Here is a 14,668-nt window from a genome sequence, read left to right on the forward strand (position 1 = left end):
GCAAGATCTAAAAGAAAGATTGATGCAATCTATGACACAAAAGACCTCTTCCAAAATGTGAATGCAATTTGAGAACGTATGAACTCATTATTGATTTTTGGGGTAGTTGTGGTCGATATTCCCAGCTACTCCAAGTTGGCCCATAAAAGAAATAAAAAGAAGAAATTTTAAATTCACATTGCCTCTAAAGTCAAGTCAACCCACCAAAATATCAAGTTGGCCTAAACATCAAGACACTCCAATTCAGCACCATAATCCATTATATAAAGGCACTTGACCTTCTCCATTTGGCAACAATTTTGGATCATAAAATATCTTCTCAAGAAAGAGCTACAGATCATTAAATAGTATGAGCTAGAAGAATATTTGTTTCTTGAAAAAGGAGGTCGCATATCCTCCTTAGGTTATGTTTGTTGACATGTGAAAGAGACAAGTTGTGAAGGGTTGTGTTCTAATTTTAGGAGGCCACAACCCTAGAAGAGGGTCAAACCTCAGTTTGTCATAGATGTAGTGTCCCTTCTTGGTGAGATAACTTTCATGACACTTGGAGAAGGTCTTTTTGATGCAGTGATATAAAGATTATGCATGTTAGACTTATGTATATGTTTGTATGCTATAGACCTAGTTTAGGTCACACAGTTGCTATGTGGTTATGCTAATATCTATGGTTGTGTGTATAAGAACTTATTTTGGTTAATAGCATATTATCGATGTTTTCTCTTTTGGTATCCTAGTTTGGACTTAGGTGTATGACATGGATGGTGATCCAGGACTGAGACACATAAATCCATGGATGATCATGGTTATGTGGAACATATAGTTAATTACGATTTATGGATGATATATGATTTGTATGATTATATATGCTTAATCTTGTATGAACAAGATGTGGTAGGGGACATGGTTATTTGCAAACAAGGCTACTCAAATTATAAATGGTTGTGGAAGTCATGATACATGATTTTTATGATTATATATGCTTAATATTGTATTGAGAAGGTTGTGACAAGGGATGTGGTTATTTGCAAACAGCGATGTTCAAATTGTAAATAGCTGTGGAAGTCATTTCTCTAGAACCAAAGTGACTGTGGAAGTCATGCACAATCATTGGTAAAATGTGAATAAATTAATTATGAAATTCATTTGATTCCTTTGATCTATGAGATTGCGATGTGTGTAGACCTTGGAACAAAGCCTTACCAACGAACTATCAGATGGGTATGAGCTCACAATCAATACCTTTTAAGGTGAAATGCAGAGTTTCAAAGCACAGTAGATGAGAAGCCATGGAAATTAGGGGTTCTAAATCCATGAAAGATAAAGACGTGGAGCCTTGGATCAATAATAAAAAGATTAGGATTCAAAGTCCTAAATATTTAAAAGATCAAGTTGTGGAATCTTGGATCCTTGTGTTGACACCTAATCATAGGGATTGGGTGAATAATTGTAAATAGTGTAAATAATAAATAAGGGAAAACGAAGGGTCATCGGGACATGAAACTCAAGAGTCACTCCCTCATGTATATAATTATGAACAACCCAAATGAATAAACAAATTCTCATTTGAGGAGTTACCTCCTGGCCTGACATGGTATCAGAGCCAATGCCATATTTTGGCTTCCCTCTCTGCCTTGTAACTCCCAGTTCGTCATATCTGCCACTATTCTATCTGTCCTCTGCCCATATTACTTCTCTGCATTGAATTAATTGGATGTTGTGTATTTATTATTATGGTTAGTGCACTCTAACATTCCTTCTCTTTCACCACAGTCCGCCTCCTCCCATTGCGCATACAATTCCGTTGGCTATATGTTGGCGCCAACTCACTTGGCTTGGCCCTCTACCTTCCCTTTGCCTGCTTGCTTTCAGACTCGCCCTTCATTCTCGCAGAGACCTCCGAAATCTTCACCTCCGTGGGCTCATCACCTCACATTGTGTTGAATGCTGTTGAACTGGTATTGACAGTGCTCATACCACTCCACAGATGATTCGGTGAGAGAAAAGTGATGGGGAGACTGTGTGTAGAATGACCGTTGTCATCTATTTATCCAAATCGCTCCTAGCGGCTATCACAGCTTATCAGTTCACTGTAGGAGGCGGAAATGGGTGGGTTCCTCCCTCCGGAACTCAGGAGTAGTATAACCAGTGGGACGACCGAAATCGCTTCCAAGTTGGGGATCTACTCGTGTTCAAGTACAACCCAAATGAGGACTCAGTGCTGCAAGTGAATTCGTAAGACTACAAAGCTTGCAAGACAACGAACTCCGTTGCCTCCTTCAAAGACGGGAACATGGTGTTCAAATTTCCTAAACACGTTGTTTGGCATTACTCCTCCTCCCACCGTTTTCGTGTTAATACATTGCTGCATTTTAATACATCGCTTTGTTTTTTAATACACCATTCCACCGCTTTTATGCTTCCAGGAATGTTGTGTCTTTAATACACAAGTGTTTTTAGTACACCTCTCCCACTCCCATTTTAATACATCGATGTGTTTTTAAATACACCGCTTTTTAATACATATTCCTCCTTCATACGACCTCTCCACATAAGAAAGCCCTCCTCCAGTTTGTGTGCAGTCATATAACACCTCCCCCATATACCACCTCCCCTTACTGCATTTTTTTTTAAATTACCAGAATTGCATTTTTTTTAAACCAACAGAAGTGCATTTCTTTTATATATATTGGTAGCAGAGTACATTTTTTTTTGTTTAAATGCACTCATTAATATCAATTGTGGGAGTGGTTCTCAATGGGAAGGAGAAATATCCTAAGTGGTCTCGGAAAATCAAACACACTCTCATTTTTAATGAGTTGTGGAAAGGAGTGTGTGTTGGAGATGGAGAAAAAGAACCAGAACAACGTACCTTAGACAAGGAATTCACCATTTGGGAAAATAAAAACAGCAAGGCGTATGCCTTGATTTATCATCAACAAATGAAGAGGCGAGTCACCATATTTTTCCATTTTCAAATGCTTTCGAAGCCTTATAAAAACTGAAGGAACTCTATGGCTCACACTCTGCACTTGAAGTTGTTCAACTCATGATTAAATTGTTCAGCCTTGAATTACAAAATGATGATCCTCTTGCTCTTGCATCAGAAGTAAAATATATTATGCATGATATCAAGGTCACTAATGTTGAACTGGACATTCCTCTAATAGCTTTTGTAAAGGCACTTGATACCACTTACTCAAATTATCTTGAGTCATTGCAAGCAAATGGAAACCTCAAAGAAATTACCTTTGATTCCCTTGTGAATAAATTTGTTGAAAGAGAGAAGATTTTGGGAAGAAGACAACTCATCAGTGTTCTGAAGAGGCTGTGTGTCTTGCACATAGAGAGAATAATCTTGTTCAATATTCTTCCAGAGGAAGAGGTGGTCGAAGAGGAAGAGGAAGAAGAAATTTCAGAGGCAGGGGGGGCAAACACTCTCAAGGAGAAAAGTCAGATTTTCATTGCATATGTTGCAATAGAGATGGATCACATGATGCATCCACATGCAAGTTGCCTTGGGACAAAATTGGGCAGGAAAGAAATCAACCTAAAGGTAAAACTAATGACAGAGAAAGGTGAAGCACCTGAATCCGCTCACTATGTTGTGGCACATTGTAATATTGGAGTAAATGAAGACTTGTTTAATGCTTCACTTGCTTCTTGGAAAAATGATTGGTTGCTTGACTCAGGAGAAACTTGCCACATGACTTTTAGAAGATAATGTTTTGAAGAATTTACTGATAATTTTGATGGAGCAATTTACTTTGCATACAAACCAAAACTCAAGCCATCAGGGCTTGGCACAATCAGGCTCAAATTTCCCGATCTTCTAGACTTTCTTCTGCATGATGTTTTATATCTCCCACAGTTTAGGAGAAACTTGTTGTCCTTGGTCCACATCCGCCAGCAAGGTCACTCCATTCATATGTTTGACGACAAGGTTGAGGTGATAAAAGCATCAGATCACTCACTTGTCATGATGGGGATAGAAGAAGAAAGGCTTCTCAAGATGCAAGGTACCTCGGCTTGTGTATAAAATTTCTCATACAATTCTCATTATGATGAAGGTACATTTCCATCAAGTTTATTATGGCATGCTAGATTTGGACGCTTGAACTATGTCAGCCTCCGCTTGTTGAAGAAAAATGGTGTTACTAGTTTACCTTCAATTCCTAGGAAACTTAAGCAATGTGATGTTTGCATTCTAGGAAAGCATAGCAAATAGTCTTTTCATGATTCACATTCCAGAGCACATAGAAAACTTGAACTCATTCATTCAGATTTATGTGGTCCAATGCATGTTCCTTCTGCAAATGGAAATAAATATATGATGACATTTATTGATGACTACACCAGAATGTGTTGGGTTTATTTATTGAAGAACAAATCTGATGCTTTTCAAACATTCAAGAATTTTCATACATGGATTGAAAATGATGCACAATCTCATATTGGCTCTATTCACGTTGATAATGGAAAATAATACATTTCAAATGAATTTGAAAACTATCTTCACCAACATGGGATCAAACATCAAACAATTGTGCCTTATAATCCCAACAGAACAGAGTAGATGAAAGAATGAATAGGACAATCTTAAATATGGTACGCTCCATGATGTTTTTCAAGAATGTAAAATTGATGTTTTGGGTTGATGCAATTCTATGTGCTGTATATGTAAAGAATAGATGTCCATCTAATGCTATTAGAAACAAGGCTCCTTATGAAATGTGGTATGGGCACATTCCTTCGGTAAAGCATATCAGGGTCTTTGGTTCCACCTGTTATGCCTTTATACCAAAGGTACATAGAAACAAACTTGGTGCAAGGAGTTGTAAGTGTATCTTCTTGGAGTATTCAAACACCTTCAAAGAATACCGTCTCTATGATGAAGTCAATAAAAAGTTTGTTGTATCTAAAGATGTAATCTTTCTTGAATCATCCAAAGTTGACAATGTTGTTGAGCAGAAACTTGATCGCTTGGATAGATTCGCAAATGTAAAATCATTTCAAGGATTTGATAATCAGATTCCACATCTTGAAGGGGGGATTCCTACACTGGATCAACCTGTGGAATATTCTTCTGAAGCACTCTCTCCCCCACATGAAACTCCAACCATTGATGATACTTTGAGTGATGTGATTGATAGAATTGGGAAACTCAATCTTGATTCATTCCCAACTCAATCAACCGAGCAGCCAAGGCCATCTCAGAAAGGTCCCCCAAAGTGGATGACAAAGACACTTGAAAGTGTTCATCCTGATGAGGTTGGAAAGACATGAACAAGAAATTCAACCCGGAAAAATGGAGGTGATGTAGATCTGTATGCTGAGCTTGTTAATTTAAGTCCATGATACGTCAAAGGAAAATACATACTGTTCAAAGTGAACCTTGGTGAAAACACAATGCTTGCATGCTAACTAGTGTCACCTTCTCTAGTCGGTTGTTTTTGGGTTAACCCTTGTCAGCTCAGTCAAGTAGAGTAAGGTGAGAGGGAAAAACCTTAACAGGCACATCAGAGATATAATAGACTACTTCTCTGCTGGAATAACCTTTTATGCTCTAAATAAGTCGGGATCCCTCTTCCACCTCTGAAATGAATAAGTGCTATGCACAGTGAAAAATAAATAAAAAAATAAAAAGTCAAAAAATTCAAATTCAAATGAATAAGGAGAAATAAGAGAAAGGCTTCCTATGCAGGGAGGTGATGCAAGAAACTCTGCCAGAGTACTGACCAGGCTCGCTAGTAGCGGAGCCATGCTTGTGTTCCTATGTGACTCCACTGGGGTATTGTACCGGCATGCTGGCAGTGGAGCAACACCAGAGACGACCATACTGCTTGTGCACTTATATACCCCTCAACCCCAACCGAAACAACTGTGTTGCCTTGGCTTGGAATGTGTGTCAATTGATCAAGAATTTGGTAGATGCTACATCTTACAATCAGGCTAGTGTGAAGCCAACACGAGTTGAGAGCTGAACAATACTTCCAGAGGTGTTAGACTTTCTTTTGACGAACAAGGTCCATTCAGAGAGCTGGACTTCTACCAATGTGTCACCAAGTGTTGTAACATCTACAACCATCCTCCAAAATTTTGTCTTAGCCTATTTTGGAGCCTCCCTACAAACCTTCACAACAACTTGCCTTGCTTCATCAAGTCCTCAAACTTTAGTGTCTTTCTTGCTCAAAGGCAGCCTGTCAATCATAGTTTGATATTTTCCCTTCACAGAATGCTCACTCGGAGTTGGTCCAACTGCAGGTTGAGCAACTTCCCCTTGAAAATTGCGCATTTCAAGAGGGAAACTAGCCTTCCCTCCAGAAATTGCACAATCCTCTCTGACATCCTGCTGGGCTCTAGGATCGTGCAATCCTGCAAGCCAAACCTCCCGGCAGGATTTGCGCAAATTTTTCCAACAGCAGGCTGTTTAGCCTAGGATTTGCGCAAATCTGGGCAGCAATCAACTACTCAGCCCAGAAATTGCGCAAATCTCCTTGGCAGCTATCCCAACTCCTAGCTAGAAATGTGCATTTTTCTCCAGCAGTCAAGAAGTCTCTTGCATGTGCAGTTGAGTTGACTGGTTCCCTCCAGGACTGAGAAAAACAGACTTGCATGCATGGGTTGTTTCTCCCAAGGCAGCATACAAAGGTATCCCTTGTTTCAGGGATCTATGTCTAGCAGCTGGAGGTTACATGCAAGGAAAAATTCAGAAACCTCCCTCCAAGTGTTGCTTCCCCTAGATTTGTGGCATGCACGTCACAACCTCGATGTTATCAAAACACATCAACCGAATGATGCATAGCTCATTCCTCACATCAAACTTGTAGCTTTGACATCCCACATCACATCTAGGAGCAGTCGGCACATTCAACTCAGTTGTTTTGGAGTAAGCTTGCTTCCCATGCCTTGTGCTGCATTTTTGTTGCTTTTTGTGTGTTTACCTGTGTGAGTGTTGTTTGCTTGATTTCTTTGAACTCCTGCTATCATTTACATGTATTCTAGCTTGTCCTAGCTTTGTTTCAATTTTCGTTTCTATCTCACTATTGTCACATGCATGATACTGTTTTTGCACGAACATTCGCCCAACCAGCGAACGACCTCTACCACGTGCATGTTGATGTGTTTGTTGAATCTTTCATTCATGTTTTGCATGCACTGTTTATCACTTTTTCTATCACTTAGTGTCACCATGTATTCACTGACTTACCTGCTTTCAGTTGCCCGTCAGCAAGTTAGGCCGACCTTGGCCCAAGCTCTGCTTTCACCAAGGTTGCATTACGCAATCTGGGAAAGGAAGGCTCGCCTTCCTCTCCAGATTTGCGCATTCTTGCCCAACACTGGCCTCCATGGCTGTTTTCCACATTTCTCGAGGATAGTGGTTGCTTAGCTCAAGAAATTTCGCAAACTTGTCCTTGGGCCAGCAGTCCTTCCTAGCTAGAATTACACAATGTGAAATCCCAATAGTCAGCAGCCAGACTGGAATGTGCATTGCGCAGTTCCAGTAGTTATTCAATCTCTCAACAGCCTGGACTGTGCCTTGTGCAGTATTGGAAGTCGGTCTCCCGACCTCCTAGCGGAAATTGTGCAACCTTCATGATCATTCACCCAGGTATGTTGCAAGTCAGTTCTTGTGTTCATTCTAGTTTTTGACTGACAGATTGCTTGCTATGAGTGTTTCCATGTTTCCAAGTATCACAGGTGTTCATCTGCCTCTGTACAGGTACAATGGATTCTAGGAGAGCGTAGATGAAGACACCATTCAAAGCACGCTTGGGGATGCAATCGATAAAGTGTTTATGAGCTTGCCTACTCATGAAGACATCAAGTTGTTTGTGGAAAAGGACATCAAGCAACAACATCACAATGAGCAACATCATGAATAGCAATTGAAGGCATCATACCGAACGCAGTGAATGCAAGAGGAAGGTTGTTGACAACATAGAGGTAGAGCAAAGTTTCAAGATCAAGCAGATCCATTGATAATGAGATCAATTTTGGAGACTTAGGCTATGAAGTGACGGCATAACATGAAGATTGCGACAAGGCAAAAGATGGAGCAAAGAAGTAGTTATATGCACTGAAGTAGCAACTCAGGAAGAACATGAAGCTACACAGACAATCCAATGAGTTGCAGCAGGAACATGAACAACAGTGGGTGCAACATGCACTCACAAATGAAACTACGCTAGTACAAGTTAAGGATCCATCCCAGCAGTTGACACAGAGCAAACATGGTGAGAAATTTTGTTGATCACATGCAAAGGATCCAAGAACATGCATGTCATTGAATGCACACATGTAATCCAACCCATTCAACACACTCACCAAGGCAAAGACAAGAAGCAAGTCCATCTGGGGCTGAACATGCACTTCAACAAGTTGATGCGCATGACCAACAACACACACTTGAAGATCAACATGGACACTATGCATCAGTGTGTTGCTGGTTCAACCGTGCCCAATAATACCATGCACATGTTAGTAGACGAGTTGGATGAAGAGGTTGAATTAACGCACTAGTTGCAATGGAGGCAAGATTTCGCTTCAGCAAGATGTCACCATGAGGTACATGCACACCATCACAGACGACCAAGATTGGCATCAACTCACTAGCTTCACATCACAAGCATGTCAAAGAGTTGGTCTCACCACAGCGGTCCGAGTGTCAGTGATGTCTTGCAAGGCTTGCTCAAGCCATGTTGTCTCACATGAGTACATGTGCATTGTACTGTTGAGTCATGTCAAGTGTAAGTCGAGTGTCAACAGTTGGATGTAACAATCATAGAGTAGGTGAAGAGTCATGAGGGTAGTTGAACTGTCACAAAGGGGAAAGTCAAGGGTCACTCTAGCCTTTGCTATAAATAATCCCTCATAACTCATTGTAAAGGCTTTTGGTCAGCCAAGCTTCTACTAAGACTATTTTGAAGAAGGCTTGGACAATATTGTAACGTGCCTTGCCTTCTCCACTACACAAAGCTAGTACATCTCTTTTGAAGAGCAGGTAGATGTAGCTGTAACATTCCACTGTTGGGGCTAGCGGGTTTACATGGATGTATAGTATGATTGTGACTAACACTTCTTTATATAATAAGAGTTAGCACATTTTCATGCATATGTTATTATTGTAGTTGGACTGCTCCGGTTGCTTTAATGATATGTGTTGTTTAACTTATGTACTTGTGTATGAACTGATTCACATGCAATTATATGAATCTTGTTGTTATTGTGTTGCATACATTGTTAATGTTGTCACCGTCCATGTCGACTGCTCTGTTGGACATCAGACAAACCTTTCACTTGAACCTTGCCATAAAAACTATCGCACTTGTCTCGGACTGATCCATGATTGTCGCATGTGTTATCTTAACTTGTATGATGTGACTGCCGCATCCGAGTGGACTACTCCGTCGAAAGTTGTTCATGTCCTTTCTGTTGTGTGTTCCTAGCCGAGTTGGGACTGATCTCTTAAAACCTAGAACTCACCTTCACCTCCTTCCCCTTTCAAAGTGTTGGAACCTCTCATACACCTTCCTTGACTCACTACATCAATCAAACCCTTGTTGCTGACAAACTTATTCTACTTGCCTCTGTGCGACATCTTGGTCAAGGGATTACCTTACAACCCACTGTTGGGACTCCTACACCAACCGATCTGAGGTCTATTTGGGACTTCTTACCGACGATATTCCCTTGACATGTTGGTGGGTCCAATACTGTTAACACAACCTCAAGTGGCCTTAGAGCCATTTGACAAGTGGGGCATGCATTTCATTGGGCCAATTGATCCACCATCAGGATAGAAAAAGTACAACATTATGTGCATTGGTTACTTGAAAAAGTGGGTTGAGACAAAGGCAGTCAAAGAAGCAACTAAGCATAAAGTGACAAAAATTTTAATAGAAAACATATTCTACAAGTTTGGGTATCCAAGGGAGTTAGTCACTGATAAAATAGTTAATTCACATCCAATCTAATTGAATATCTCATGATGCATCACCATATCAAGCACAAGACATCCATTGCATATCACCCTCAAGCAAATGGGCAGGTAAAGGTCACAAACGGAGCATTGGAGAGCATCCTCATCAAGGTTGTTAGCAACAATAGGAAATATTGGGCAAAGAGACTAGTAGAGGCCACTTGGAAAAATACCACTAGATTCACTCCATATGACTTGTTTTATGGGAAGAAGTATTTTCTTTCTATTGAGTGTGAATATAACACTTTGAAAATGGCAACCTAGTTGGACTTAGATGTCACCAAAACACAACAAGAAAGGTTGCTCCAACTAAATGGCTTAGATGAGTTCAAAATGCAATCTATCCTACACATTGAAGTCATACAACTGCAAAGGAAGGTATAGAATGACAAGCATATCAAGAAAAATACTTTTCAAGAAGGGGATTGGGTCCTGTTATATGATTCTAGGTTCAAATTTTTTGAAGGGGAGCTAATGAAAAGATGGTTGGTTCCCTACCTAGTAGAGAATTGTCATGAAAATGGATTTTTCCATATCAGAACCATTGATGAGAAAGGCATTCCATTACTTTTAAATGGTTATAGGTTGAAGCTATATAGGAGACCTTTATCAAAGGAAGAATTTATCAGTTCAATCAACAAAAAAATTAATGTGATTGGGAGTTTCATAGCTTCCAGTCGACATCATTCCTAGAAGTTTGAAAAAAAAGGGCTTGGATGAAAACCTCTATGATGCATCTAAGGTCAACTCTAGGGTTGAAAACCTCTCTGAGCTAGTCCAAGAGCAAAAAGAAAAAAAAAAAGAGAAAAAATTAATAAACATCCCTAGGTGAAAACCTCCTTGAGGCACCTAGGGCAGGAATGCAAGCTGAAAACCTCCTTTGAGGCAACTTGTGTGTCTCAAGAAAACAAAAAAGAGAGGAAAAGAAGAACAAGGAAAAAGCTTATATCATGTCTGCTAACCTTTCTCTTGTTTTGAAGAATTGTACACAATGGCATCTTTCATGGCTATAGGCCAAAACTTACAAGCTATCGCTGATCCCTCCATCGATACAACTCATGTCCATCCTCTCCATTCATATGACTATCTCTCTCAAGCATCCCATCATTAAGAAATTCGATTTTCACCTCCTCTCTATGATGCTATAGGTGTAGGTTTTAACCCTGTATAGAAATTACCTGCATACGAATTCTAAAACACAGAAAATAAACAATGCGAGATCATAACACATAAAACACATATACACAGAGATTTTTCCCTGGATCCCAAAACCAGGACTACCAGCTTGATTTTTCATTATGTTCCTTTCAATGTTATAATACATATTTATACATTCCAAAGCATCCAATACCATGGACCGAAAACCATCGCGTCCAAAAAAACATATGCAAAAATCATGCACAAAACCATAGGTGGGTCCACCCAACCTAACATAAGGTCCAAAACCAAAATTTTCCGGGGCGTTGCCCGGACCCCATAAAGTCAGGTTACGTGTGCCCTTCAAACCCCCTGTTAACTACGTGAAAAGAATATAACACAACCCAACATTCTCCCACTTGTTATTTTCTTTCCACAGGGGGCCACAAGAGAGCTTAGTCATTTTTTCAGCCCTGAAATGCCCATTGTCTCTCTACACCAAGAGAACTTCTCAGAGCTCACAGATTTTGTCAATGCATCTGCAATATTCTTCAAAGTGTCCACCTTTACCGGAAACACCTTTTTGTCTTCTATCATATCGCTCACAAAGTGATACTGAACATCAATGTGCTTTGTCTTTGAATGATATGCGGATTTCTTTGCCAAGAAAATTGCACTTTCGCTGTCACAGTCTATCCTTATAGCTCCCTGTACTAACCCCATTGATGAGCCCCAAAAATGGGTAACTTTATGGGCTCATTTTGTCTATTATTCTTGATTAATCCACCATTCTTCATAGTTTTATGCATGCTTTTGAATATATTTATGTTAATTGATGAATGAGAATAGTCACTTGACCACAAAAGTCTAATACGTGCTTATCGCAGATTTTTGGACATCTTTTGGACCAAGGTCAAGCATTTATGAGCAAGTTGACAACCAAATACGAAGGAACAAGGCTGAGAATTTGTAGGAAGGGTGTCTCCTGCACTAAATGATCCCTTCCTAGAGTTCTCCACCATCAACTCGGAGATCAACAACCCACCAAAGTTGATTTCAAGGGGCAGCCGAGCAGGTTTTGTGAGGTGGATGATTAACTGCAGCCTTGAGCAGCCAAGCTCCTAAAGATAAGGAGAACTGTTGGGAGTCCTCGTGTTGTATAAGTAGGAAGGCTTCAAGCCTTGGTAGTTTAGCTATTGAACACTTCTTTTTCGCACTTAAGTGCAGCTCTGCATTTCAGCTCATTTTCGAGCTCTTGTCGTAAACAATTTTGTGACATGACTATTATTTTTTGAGTAATGGAGATAAATTTCACTTTGCACCAGATCTGAGATTTCTTAGGGGGCTGTAGCTCTTGGAGTTGGGCCCAACCCAAGTGTTAGTACCTCCTTTATGTACTTTTATGTGTTTTCCTTGCATTCATAAGATAATTTCTGTTATCTAGATTAAGATCTTGCTTTGTTACTTAGGTTTCTTTTGATGATTGAAATAGCTTTTCATGCTTCAGGTTGATTTGATAGTTTGGTAACAGAAAAGATCTGCAAAAAGGCCATCAAGCAATCCTTGATCTCATCTCTCCCTCCTCGGGACCATGAGCTGAGACCAAGGCATACTCGCTGCCACAAAAACACTGTTCTTGCCTTTCTATGCAATTATTAGTGTTAGATTTTTTAATTAGAAAAATTGATACCAGTTGTATTTGCATGTTTAGATCTGTTCTTGCTTAGTTTCCATAGCTATCTTGTATGATTTCCTGTCTATAAACTTCTGTTCATCATGTTTCTGGTTGTTAGGTCAGATTAGGTCAAAGTAGATATAGTCTTTGTTCGATCAGTTTTGGAAAATAATGTGTAAAGTACCTGTAATACATTCCTACCTACCCTTCCTCCATTATCCAACCTGTTCTAGCCCCTAATCCCAGATTCCTTCCCTCCATTCGCTACACTTTCCCAATTTGCCCTAATTTCTATTTTTTTGTGCAACATTGCTTTCTCCATCCTTGAGCAAATCCAACTATCTTCATCACTCTTGAGCTTCATTTACCAGGTCTCACACCTCTTAACAACCTTATCCAACCTTCATTTCCACTTCCCCACCATCTTTTCTCCATCAATCCTCTAAAATCCTCCTTCGGTCGATCCTGTAGAACTTTCTGTAGAACCCTTGCAGACTTCCTGTAGAAGTTCACATGAGCAGTTTTTCGAGATTTGATTGCTGTGAAACTCTCTAGAAGGGTGCTAGAGACCCCTTAGGCCCTCTTCTCACCTTTCCAACCTCCTACAAGCACCCACTCCATTTCCTTTCACCAATCAACCTCTGCACAGTAAAAAACAGTTAAAGCACATGCATAATAAATCTGCAAAGTTACTCAAAAATACAAAAAGATGCTTTTTCCAGATTTTCCTTCAGAAGTAGCTTAGTTACATGCATTTTACCTTTCCAAGAGTCAATGGCATCCATTTCAGCAACTTTCATCTCTTTTCTTGCACTAGTAGGGTTAGTCAGTAAAACTAGGGTTTGCTAGGGTTTGCATTTCCTTTCAGCTTTCATCTGCTTTCTGCCAGTAGACTAGCCTCCTTTGAGTTAGCTTTCATCCATCACAGTTAAAAGCTTCTTCTAAGAGCTCATAGAAGTTAGCTTAAGCTCCTAGCGAACTTGTGCCAGCTGATCAAGTGACAACCTGCGGCAAGAGCTAGTACTTGTGCATACAGCACTGTCGCTTCCAACTTTGTTATGAACAACCGGGTTGATAAAAGTAAAGAAGGGAGTCCCAGGAGTTGCAGCATCATTGCTGCAATACTGGAGCCCACCATCTTTTTGGCGCCGTTGTCGGGGAAGCATCAGAGTATTTGTGATTGCTGCTTTTCTTCTATCTTTTACTGCAACCGTCTGCTAAGTAGTTTATTTCAGCAAGAGTAGAGTAGTTGTTTCTTTTCCATTCTGCAATTTCATATCCGCAAAAGTAGATTAGACATTTCCTGCTTTCCTAGACTAGCATTTCAATTCAACGATTTCAATTCTGCAAGCGTAGATTAGCATTTCAATTGCGCAATTTCAATTCCGCAATGTCAATTTCGCAAGCGTAGACTAGCATTTCATTCCTGCAATTTCATTTCAGCAGCATAGATTAGTCATCTCCTGCTTTCATTTCAATTCTGCATTTTCATTTCAGCAAGATAGATTTTAGTTAGTTGCAGTTCAATCTATTTCAGTTTTGCAGGGACAAGCAGAAAAAAACACAAAGAAACCAAAAAGATTTCCTTTCATGCCTCGTAGGAACATAGACAATTCAGGAAAATTCTTACCCAACACGCCCACATCACTGAGTCACCCTTCTCTCTTCTTCAGTGGTAGTGATCCAAAAGAACCTATAAGTGAACCTCCAGAGATATACGAATATCTTATAACAGAAGAAGAGCAAGAAAACATTCCTCCTGAGACCATGACAGAACACAGAAACGGTATAGGAAATGAGGAGAGAATAGAAGGTAACTTTCCCATCCGAGAGACCAATGGGGACACAAAAATGAAAAACATAAGTCCCTCGGCCTT

The sequence above is a fragment of the Pinus tabuliformis genome, chromosome 6, assembly GCF_031772625.1.
Source record: "Pinus tabuliformis cultivar Carrire ecotype Pingquan chromosome 6, CPIR1, whole genome shotgun sequence".
Lineage (NCBI taxonomy): Eukaryota > Viridiplantae > Streptophyta > Pinopsida > Pinales > Pinaceae > Pinus > Pinus tabuliformis.